At 49.3% G+C, this 12,084-nt stretch overlaps 1 protein-coding gene across 5 annotated transcripts in view; it reads right to left on the bottom strand.

Moving 5' to 3' along the window:
* MYL3 (myosin light chain 3) overlaps window positions 1-12,084 on the bottom strand; it is a 225,625-nt gene that overhangs the window by 25,451 nt on the left and 188,090 nt on the right. The gene's annotated exons all lie outside the window — the stretch shown is intronic.

Here is a 12,084-nt window from a genome sequence, read left to right as displayed (position 1 = left end):
GTCCCCCCCAGTCATTGTGTGTCGCTGCTGGGAACAGTAGTACACCGCTCGCTCAGCCACACTATATATAGCATTGTTTACTGCCACTGTGTACCTCGCTCAGCCACACTATATATAGCATTGTTTACTGCCACTCTGTGTACACGGCTCAGCCAGACTATATAGCATTGTGTGTACTGCCACTCTGTGTACACCACTCAGCCAGACTATATAGCATTGTTTACTGCCACTCTGTGTACACCGCTCAGCCAGACTATATAGCATTGTGTGTACTGCCACTGTGTACCTCGCTCAGCCACGCTATATATAGCATTGTGTGTACTGCCACTCTGTGTACACCGCTCAGCCAGACTATATAGCATTGTGTGTACTGCCACTCTGTGTACACCGCTCAGCCAGACTACATAGCATTGTGTTTACTGCCACTCTGTGTACACCGCTCAGCCAGACTATATAGCATTGTGTGTACTGCCACTCTGTGTACACCGCTCAGCCAGACTATATAGCATTGTGTTTACTGCCACTCTGTGTACACCGCTCAGCCAGACTATATAGCATTGTGTGTACTGCCACTCTGTGTACACCGCTCAGCCAGACTATATAGCATTGTTTACTGCCACTCTGTGTACACCGCTCAGCCAGACTATATAGCATTGTGTGTACTGCCACTCTGTGTACACCGCTCAGCCAGACTATATAGCATTGTGTTTACTGCCACTCTGTGTACACCGCTCAGCCAGACTATATAGCATTGTGTGTACTGCCACTCTGTGTACACCGCTCAGCCAGACTATATAGCATTGTGTGTACTGCCACTCTGTGTACACCGCTCAGCCAGACTATATAGCATTGTTTACTGCCACTCTGTGTACACCGCTCAGCCAGACTATATAGCATTGTGTGTACTGCCACTGTGTACCTCGCTCAGCCACGCTATATATAGCATTGTGTTTACTGCCACTCTGTGTACACCGCTCAGCCAGACTATATAGCATTGTGTGTACTGCCACTCTGTGTACACCGCTCAGCCAGACTATATAGCATTGTGTGTACTGCCACTCTGTGTACACCGCTCAGCCAGACTATATAGCATTGTTTACTGCCACTCTGTGTACACCGCTCAGCCAGACTATATAGCATTGTTTACTGCCACTCTGTGTACACCGCTTAGCCAGACTATATAGCATTGTGTGTACTGCCACTCTGTGTACACCGCTCAGCCAGACTATATAGCATTGTGTGTACTGCCACTCTGTGTACACCGCTCAGCCAGACTATATAGCATTGTGTGTACTGCCACTCTGTGTACACCGCTCAGCCAGACTATATAGCATTGTTTACTGCCACTCTGTGTACACCGCTCAGCCAGACTATATAGCATTGTGTGTACTGCCACTCTGTGTACACCGCTCAGCCAGACTATATAGCATTGTGTGTACTGCCACTCTGTGTACACCGCTCAGCCAGACTATATAGCATTGTGTTTACTGCCACTCTGTGTACACCGCTCAGCCACACTATATAGCATTGTTTACTGCCACTCTGTGTACACGGCTCAGCCAGACTATATATAGCATTGTTTACTGCCACTCTGTGTACACGGCTCAGCCAGACTATATAGCATTGTGTGTACTGCCACTCTGTGTACACCGCTCAGCCAGACTATATAGCATTGTGTGTACTGCCACTCTGTGTACACCGCTCAGCCAGACTATATAGCATTGTGTTTACTGCCACTCTGTGTACACGGCTCAGCCACACTATATAGCATTGTTTACTGCCACTCTGTGTACACTGCTCAGCCAGACTATATAGCATTGTGTTTACTGCCACTCTGTGTACACCGCTCAGCCACACTATATAGCATTGCGTACTCTGCCAGTCAGTGTGTATATTGCTGGGATCAGTAATACTCCACTCACCGCCAACCACTATATGAGCTCACCATGAGTTCCTCAGAGACCTCCGCTGTGAGCAGCACTCCCAACAACAGCAACAGCCAACGCCCCACACAAGCTATAACATCCACCCCAGCAGCCAGTGGTCAGCAGCAGCCCTCCCCGGAGGAGAACGTTGTGTCCATCGGTCCGTCGCCAGAGCGATTAATGAGGGCTGCCATTGAGAAGATGATGGGGCCTGATGTGGAGGAGGAGGTCTGGCTCAGGCCAGCATCCCAAGTTAATGTTGAGGACGATGAGGGGTCTGTGTCTGGGGATGTTGGGGTGGCAGAGGTGGTGGGTGGGTCAGACTCAGGAGAAGAGTTGTATGATGAGGATGATGATCGGGACCATCTGTATGTGCCTCAGAGTCCGACCCCGGAAAACATGTTGTATCGTGTGTTTAGGTACTAAAATCTGCGTTCCCAGTAGTGTTGGGCGAACAGTGTTCGCCACTTTTCGGGTTCTGCAGAACATCACCCCGTTCGGGGTGACTATATAGCAGACTATATAGCATTGTGTTTACTGCCACTCTGTGTACACGGCTCAGCCACACTATATAGCATTGTGTTTACTGCCACTCTGTGTCTGCTGGGAACAGTAGTACACCGCTCACCCGCCACTGTATAGCATTGTGCTCTGTGTTGCTGCTGGCAATAGTGGTACACCGCTCACCCACCACTGTGTAGCATTTCTGTACTGCCACTGTACTGCTGCCAGTCAGCGTGTACTTTAAGGATAAGTGAAATGAGGAAGAAATCCGGTGAAAGAGGGAGGGGCAAGGGAAGAGGTGTTTCCCCTGACGGTTCACATACAGGCCACAGGGGAGCACCCAAGAAAACCCACTCAATACCGCCCATGTTGTCCAGGACAACCACCCTCACAGATCCAAAAGAACAGGACCAGATAATTACTTGGATGACCTCTCAAGCGTCCAGCAGTGGGTTAAGCAGCACAAGCACATCACGCACGAGGTCCGAGTCCTCAGCCAGTTACAAGGAGCCAGTGGGCACAAAGCTGACACAACCGGCAGCGACACCACGCACACAACTGCCAGATAACCAGACGACGTTGGAGTGAGCTGCGCAGAGGTTGTTCTGGGGAGCTCTACTCCATGGCGGCGGCCCCCCACAATGACATATGACGAGTTTGAGGAGATGGAAGAGGAGGGTATGGACAATGTGGACATAGACCCAGATTTTGTTTGTGAACGAGAACATCGCCGTCGTAGCAGCAGCACAGATGAGTCTGTTGAAGAACCCACTGCTGCACGAGTTCGCCTTGTGCCACAAGGTAGGCGGCGCGCAATTTCAGGCACCACAAGCGTGGAAGTTCAAGTGAGAGGCAAAAGAGGCGCAAACAGAAATCGCCAGCAAGGCAGGTGCTCCAAAGTCTGGGCTTTCTTTGAAGACTGCACTGAGGATGTTACCATGGCGATTTGCAAGGTGTGCAAGACCCGCCTGAGCAGGGGGAAAAGTATTAACAACCTCTCTACCACCAGCATGAGCCGCCACATGCTATCCAAACATCCCACTCTGTGGGCAAATGCGGCAGGACAGGGTACCACCAGCAACACTGCCTCCCTTGGGTTCACCAGACTCACCACCAGACCCGCCTCAGCAGCAGCAGTAGCCCAGCCATTGCGTGGTTCACAACATTCACAAACATCAGACGACGCTGACACTGTCACTTTCCGGAGTAGTGCTCTTGAGGTCTCCCAGTGTTCATCAAACACAACAACCAACAGCCCTTCGGTGTGCAGCCCTACGGTTCAGTTGTCTGTCTCGGAGATGTTTGAGCGCAAGAGGAAATTGCCAGCAAATGACCCCCGGGCCGTGGCAGTAACAGCCAGCATAGCCAAGCTTCTGGCCTGCGAAATGCTGCCATATCGAGTGGTGGAGACAAACAGCTTCAAGGGCATGATGTCAGTGGCCATCCCACATTACGTGGTTCCCAGCCGCTACCACTTTGCGCGCTCTGCAGTGCCTGAGTTGCATGAGCACGTGGTCAGCAAAATAACCCGAAGCTTGAAGAATGCCGTTGCCTGCAAGGTTCACCTCACCACTGACACCTGGACGAGTGCGTTCGGCCAGGGTCGATACATCTCCCTTACCGCGCACTGGGTGAACCTTGTGGAGCCTGGCAGCGATTCCTCACCTGCTACGGCGCGGGTGTTGCCCACGCCGCAAACAGCAGCACCGCCGTCCCTCCCACTGGATAACAACAGCAGCACCTACCTCTCTGACTCCTTTTCCTCCAACGCATCTCAAAGCTGTACCTCATCCGGAAACGCTAATCCAGCACCAGCAGCAGTAGGATCGTGGAAGCAGTGCAGCACAGCTGTTGGCATGCGTCAGCAAGCGTTGCTGAAGCTGATCTGCCTTGGGGATAAGCAGCACACAGGGGAGGAAATTTGGAGGGGAATAAAGGAACAGACGGATTTGTGGCTGGCACCGCTGGACCTGAAACCGGGCATGAAGCTAGACACCTGGCACGAACTGGCAATGTACGCAATAGAGGTGCTGGCTTGCCCAGCAGCCAGCGTTATGTCGGAACGCTGTTTCAGTGCTGCCGGAGGCATCGTCACAGATCGGCGTATCCGCCTCTCCACAGAAAATGCAGACCGTCTGACTCAAATTAAAATGAATCAATCCTGGATTGGAAACGACTACGCAACACTCCAGGACCCCAACCAAGTAACATGACCAATGAACATCTGGGATGGTTTAGCGTTTCCGGTCCCTGTTTATGGAACCTCTTATCTTTATTACATTTATGACTGCATGGCGGTACAAAGCATGCTATCCGCATGCTTTTTGTCCTCATGCAAGGCCTGGGTTGTTGTGTCTCACAAAGCGTGGCCTTCTCCTCCTGCGCCTCCTCCTGCTCCATCACGTCTGCTGCTGCTGGGTTAGCGTTGCCGCGTGGTCCCTGTTTATTGAACCACTTATCTTTATTACATTTATGACTGCATGGCGGTAAAAAGCATGCTATCCGCACGCTTCTTGTCCTCATGCAAGGCCTGGGTTGTTGTGTCTCACAAAGCGTGGCCTTCTCCTCCTGCGCCTCCTCCTGCTCCATCACGTCTGCTGCTGCTGGGTTAGCGTTGCCGCGTGGTCCCTGTTTATTGAACCACTTATCTTTATTACATTTATGACTGCATGGCGGTAAAAATCCTGCTATCCGCACGCTTCTTGTCCTCATGCAAGGCCTGGGTTGTTGTGTCTCACAAAGCGTGGCCTTCTCCTCCTGTGCCTCCTCCTGCTCCATCACGTCTGCTGCTGCTGGGTTAGCGTTGCCGGCGCGTGGTCCCTGTTTATTGAACCTCTTATCTTTATTACATTTATGACTGCATGGCGGTACAAAGCATGCTATCCGCACGCTTCTTGTCCTCATGCAAGGCCTGGGTTGTTGTGTCTCAAAGCGTAGCCTTCTCCTCCTGCGCCTCCTCCTGTTCCATCACGTGTGCTGCTGCTGGTGCTGGGTAGAGTTGGGCCGAACGGTTCGCCTGCGAACGGTTCCATGCGAACTTCCGTGGTTCGCGTTCGCGTCCCGCAGGCGAACCTTTGCGGAAGTTCGGTTCGCCCCATAATGCACCATAGAGGGTCAACTTTGACCCTCTACATCACAGTCAGCAGGCACAGTGTAGCCAATTAGGCTACACTAGCCCCTGGAGCCACTCCCCCCTACTAAAAGGCAGGCAGCGGCGACCATTACGGTCACTCGTGTGCCTGCATTAGTGAGAGTAGGGCGAGCTGCTGCACACTCTCTCTCATAGGGAAAGATTAGTTAGGCTTAGCTTGTCCCTGGCTGCATACCTGTTCTGTGAACCCACCACTGCATACCTGTTCTGTGAACCCACCACTGCATACCTGTTCTGTGAACCCACCACTGCATACCTGTACTGTGAACCCACCACTGCATACCTGTTCTGTGAACCCACCACTGCATACCTGTACTGTGAACCCACCAATGCATACCTGTTCTGTGAACCCACCACTGCATACCTGTTCTGTGAACCCACCACTGCATACCTGTTCTGTGAACCCACCACTGCATACCTGTTCTGTGAACCCACCACTGCATACCTGTACTGTGAACCCACCACTTCATACCAGTTCTGTGAACCCACCACTGCATACCTGTACTGTGAACCCACCACTGCATACCTGTTCAGTGAACCTGCCACTGCATACCTGTACTGTTCAGTGAACCCGCCACTGCATACCTGTTCTGTTCAGTGAACCCGCCACTGCATACCTGTTCTGTTCAGTGAACCCGCCACTGTATACCTGTTCTGTTCAGGGAACCTGCCACTGCATACCTGTTCTGTTCAGTGAACCTGCCACTGTATACCTGTTCTGTTCAGTGAACCCGCCACTGCATACCTGTTCTGTTCAGTGAACCTGCCACTGCATACCTGTTCTGTTCAGTGAACCCGCCACTGCATACCAGTTCTGTTCAGTGAACCCGCCACTGCATACCTGTTCTGTTCAGTAAACCCGCCACTGCATACCTGTTCTGTTCAGTGAACAGTTTGGTGTGTCAGTGTGAAGCAGTACCTTAATTACACTACCTGATTGATGTATACACATGCAAGATGTTTTAAAGCACTTTAGGCCTGTCATTTAGCATTCAATATGATTTCTGCCCTTAAAACGCTGCTTTGCGTCAAATCCAGATTTTTTCCGGGGACTTTTGGTGTGTATCCCACTCCGCCATGCCCCCCTCCAGGTGTTAGACCCCTTGAAACATCTTTTCCATCACTTTTGTGGCCAGCATAAATTTTTTTTTTTCAAAGTTCGCATTCCCATTGAAGTCTATTGCGGTTCGCGAACTTTAACGCGAACCGAACCTTCCGCGGAAGTTCGCGAACCCGGTTCGCGAACCTAAAATCGGAGGTTTGGCCCAACTCTAGTGCTGGGTTAGCGTTACCGGTCCCTTTTCCTGGAACCTCTTCTCTGTATTACATTTATGACTGCATGGCGAAAAAAAACATGTTTCCTGTGCAAAGAAACATGACATTTTCCACATTTAAAAGACAGTTTTTCCTTTGAAACTTTACAATCAATTTTCTCAAAAACAATAAGCTCTTTTTCAAATATTTTTTTTCCTCTTGTACCCACTCCCAAGGTGCACATACCCTGCTAATTTGGGGTATGTAGCATGTAAGGAAGCTTTACAAAGCACGAAAGTTCGGGTCCCCATTGACTTTCATTATGTTCGGAGTTCGGCGCGAACACCCGAACATCGCGGCGATGTTCGGCGAACGTTCGCGAATCCGAACATCTAGGTGTTTGCCCAACACTAGCTGTCGGTAGGTTGTCGGAAGGCTGGCGTAACAGGAGAAGCTGCCTGAGTTCCTCCGTGCACTACTCTCACTGCTGCTGCTTGGGAGGTCTGTCTCCATTGACTTAGCTGTACTTTGCATGCTTATCGCTACTTCCAAGGGAGCGGTATTCCCCGTCCTCATACCGCTTGCTCTAATCTTTATGAATTGACATTTAGTAACATTTGTTAAGATAATCACCGCACAAGGCGGTAATTTATCGCTCTGCTCGGGAATGTCAGCTGTTCGTGCGGAAACAGCCTTTATGAATAGACATTTTGCTAAGTGCTCGGTAAAGTCAGCTGTTTTCAGCATTTCCGCATGCGGCAATGCTTTATGAATGATAGCCAATGTGGGCTGCACGACCGCTGTCTGGAACCTAGTCCTGATGTTAATTTACAGCCATTTTTTTTTGTATTTTAACTCCCCACGTAATCAATTAGTGTTTCTCTTTAAAAAAAAAAAAAACATGATGCTACATGCATCATTTACCCTAAAAAACGTTTTGGAAGTAATTTAAAGGCCATTTCCGGTTTTGTATCTGGATATCCGAATCCGATCGGATATCCCAGATACTGGGTTCGGATATCCGATTCTATTCGGCAATCAGGACGTTTGGATTCGGATATCCGATTTGGATCCGGATATCTGGGTATCTGGATCTGAATCAATTCGGATTTTAAAAAGGGGTATCCGAGCACCCCTAAAGAGGACCTGTAGTGAAAAAAACATAATGATTAATTTTTTTTTTTTTACAATATAATTTAGTTAGTGTATGTCCATTGTAAAAATGTATTGTAAAAATGTATCACTGGCAGCAACAATCTTTAGTTCTGTCAAGGGATCTCTGCAGAATGTTTGTTTACCAGTGTTGCTCGCAGGTTTTCACAAAAGTCATTTTCACATCGAAAATGGAATTTTCGATTTTGGGAAAATTTTGCAAAAAAATCATTCTTTTCACTGTGAAAACTTATTTTTACCACAAACATGCAAAAATTGTTTATACTAGCCAACCCGCGTCGTAGCATACGCCGCATCTATCTATCTAATAGAGTACGTGCCTCAACCTTGAAGCAAGAAGAAGAAGTAGGCTTTCCATGAGAAAATGTATGCGTGCTCAAACACCAAGTTTAACCCTAGCAAGTCTGGCTTGCAGTTTGTATCCTTTGGAGGCAGGTGGTGGATGGCTTGCTCCGGTGGTGTGAACCCTGGAGTGAGTTGTCTGCGCCTGTCCTCCCCCCCCCCCCCCCTCTGGAGTGCTGTATGTGAGCCAGCCCTGAGCTTTAAAGCTCGGGGTGACCCATGCTTCTCTCCTTTCTCATGTGGTGCCCCAAAGTTAATGCTCATGTAGCAGAACGCTATGGATGTTAAGGTAAGTGCCTGTTTTTAATATTGGGAGGTGGGTGCGGACGGCTCTCCCCGGCGCTGGCCACACTTGGGGGGGTCGTCTGCGCCACCCAGTCTCCCCCTCCGGGGTGCCGCTGTGGTTCCCAGGCAGTGAGAGAGCCTGGGACCCTGCGGTCCCCCCGGTTGTATAAAAAGGGGGCATTGGGAATCCTCCCTGTGGTGCTCCTGGATAGTGCTAATGTAGCATGTAGCAGGGTGACCGCTTTGCGATATTGGTTTGTGCATGCATTTGCATGAGCATACCTCCCAACATTTTAAAGCTAGGAATCGGGACACTTAGGCCACACCCCTACCCCCCCTCACACCTACCATAAAAAAATTGAATTTTTTTTTCAATTAATAACATCCCCTAATATTTTTTAATACATATCTCCCCCATATATGATGATGATGAGGAGGAGGGTGTCCGTGGGTGGGTGGGTGGGTGGGTGAGGAGGAGGGTGCCAATGCAAGAAAAAAATGATCGAGGCGCCAGCCGCGGGTAATTGGGATGCGGGACGCGTGCATCCCATTACTACCTCCCTCCCTCCCTTGGAATCTGCCCCCCCTGTGTCTCCCCCCTGTTTGCAGAGTGCGCAGCTAAGCGGAGCGGGCTGTCAGCTTACCGGTATCTATGGACACGTACCAGCATCTGGCTTCCTGCTTCCTATGACGTCACAGGAAGCAGATTGAAGCCGGACATCGGTACGCGTCCATGGATACCGGTAAGCTGACAGCCCGCTCCGCTTAGCTGCGCACTCTGCAAACAGGGGGGAGACACAGGGGGGGGGGGGCAGATTCCAAGGGAGGGAGGTAGTAATGGGATGCACGCGTCCCGCATCCCAATTACCCGCGGCTGGCGCCTCGATCATTTTTTTCTTGCATTGGCACCCTCCTCCTCACCCACCCACCCACCCACGGACACCCTCCTCCTCCTCATCATCATATATGGGGGAGATATGTATTAAAAAATATTAGGGGATGTTATTAATTGAAAAAAAAATTCAATTTTTTTATGGTAGGTGTGAGGGGGGGTAGGGGTGTGGCCTAAGTGTCCCGATTCCTAGCTTTAAAATGTTGGGAGGTATGCTCATGCAAATGCATGCACAAACCAATATCGCAAAGCGGTCACCCTGCTACATGCTACATTAGCACTATCCAGGAGCACCACAGGGAGGATTCCCAATGCCCCCTTTTTTTTTTTCTTATGCAAAGTACTTCTTCTTCTTGCTTGAAGGTTGAGGCACTTAGGCCACATACACACATCAGACCATAGTCTTTGGAAAATGAAAGATCACAGACCAATTTTACCTCCTTCCATGTAGTATGAGAGCCATAGCTACACAGTCTTTTCTATGGAGCTGAACTCCACATCAGAAAAAAATCTTTGCAAGATGCTGCACACACAGATGCTGTACAGACACAAAAGATCAGTATCTGCAAAAGATCTGTTCCTGCCAAAAATCCGTTCCTGCAAATTGCAATGATAGTCTATGTGATCTGCAGATCATCATACACACATGATTTAACTGACATTCATCTGCAGATCAAATCCACCAGGATGGATTTTCAGATCTGTGGATGATTGCTTGATCTGCAGATGAATGTCAGTTAAATCATGTGTGTATGATGATCTGCAGATCTCATAGACTATCATTGCAATTTGCAGGAATGGATTTTTGGCAGGAACAGATCTTTTGCAGATACTGATCTTTTGTGTCTGTACAGCATCTGTGTGTGCAGCATCTTGCAAAGATTTTTTCTGATGGGGAGTTCAGCTCCATAGAAAAGACTGTGTAGAGTATGGCTCTCATACTACATGAAGGGTGGTAAGATTGGTCTGTGATCTTTCAGTTTCCAAAGACTATAGTCTGATGTGTGTATGAGCCTTTACTCTATTATATATATAGATGTAGCGTGAAATTTTACGAAAAATCTTGAAAACTCCAAACTTTTTAAAAAATGTTTTTCAATGGCAATTTCCCTCAAAAGTCAAATTTAACATTATTTTCATGAAAATTAAAGAGGATCTGTAACATCAAAAGATCCCCTGGGGGGGTACTCACCTCGGGTGGGGGTAGCCTCCGGATCTTAATGAGGCTTCCCACGCCGTCCTCCGTCCCTCAGGGGTCTCGCTGCGGCCCTCTGTACAAGATGACGTCATTATTTACCTTCCCGGCTCCTGCGCAAGCGCTCTGACGGCTGTCGGCTCCGAAGTAGGCGGAAATACCCGATCGCCGTCGGGTCTGCTCTACTGCGCAGGCGCAAGTTTCCGGCGCCTGCGCAGTAGAGCGGACCCGACTGAGACGGGTATTTCCGTGTAGTTCGGAGCCGAAAGCAGCCACAGCGCCCCCGCTGGAGCCAGCAAAGGTAAATATTGAACTGACAGTCGGGTCTGTCGCCGGCTGTTCGGAGGGCTGCAGCGAGACCCCCGTGGGACAGAGGACGGCGTGGGAAGCCTCATCAGGATGCGGAGGCTTCCCCCACCCGAGGTGAGTACCCCCAGGGGATGTTTTTGATGTTACAGAGTCTCTTTAATGCAAAAGGAATATTGGCATTTTTGATAATCACTGTTGTTTACTTATAGCTCTAAAGCCAGTAGAAAAGATCTCTGGTTTCCCAAAATGCTCTGGGTGGGGGGGGGGGGGGATTTTTCCTACTAAACAGCCTAGGCTAAGCCTCAGAAGAAGGGCGGGGCTACATATCAATCTGCAGCAATATACAGCTGTAGGAAGTGTATCTGATGCTGAAACACGGATATTTAACAGATTTCCTTTTGGATCTCCAAGACAGAGGCAATGGGGCCCCTTGCCTTTAATGACAAAAATGAATTGAATGTTTTTTTAGAGAGGTAAACCCATCAAGGACTTGGTTAGATAATAATTACTAGACCCTTGGTTAGAAGTCCAATGTGTATGGCTACTACCATTCCTTGATTTGGATCGAGTTGTTAATATATGTATAGTATAGTACTAATATAAGTAATGGGCTATGTAAGTCACAATGTCTCTTAGGTGATCACTTTCTATGGAATAGTAATGGGATTTTAGAATCTTTTTGTATTTTCTTGTCCTCTCTTGTAAATTGGTGGCAATATTTATACTCTGTACATGGAGGGACGTATTCCCAAAAATGAACTTAAATTATGAGCTGTGGTTCCAGGCGCCTGATTGCCTGGCTGATGTGAGTAAGTGCCTCGATTTGTTCGCGCTGGGGCTGGCTGGTAACTGTCGTTCCTCTGTTTCTTGGGGGGTGACGTCATCAGCCAGACCTTCGGGTATGTTACCCGTATCCATGGAAACGCTGACGTCTGCATTGTGCGACGTCGTTTGCGGCCGGGATGTGCGTGACAGAAAGGGCGGAAGCGGAAGTGCGCACGTACGTGACGCACCCGCGGCCAACCTTAGAGGCCAGCAGATCATTGGCCAGACA

The sequence above is a fragment of the Hyperolius riggenbachi genome, chromosome 5, assembly GCF_040937935.1.
Source record: "Hyperolius riggenbachi isolate aHypRig1 chromosome 5, aHypRig1.pri, whole genome shotgun sequence".
Lineage (NCBI taxonomy): Eukaryota > Metazoa > Chordata > Amphibia > Anura > Hyperoliidae > Hyperolius > Hyperolius riggenbachi.
This window is presented reverse-complemented; position numbering and strand designations above follow the sequence as displayed.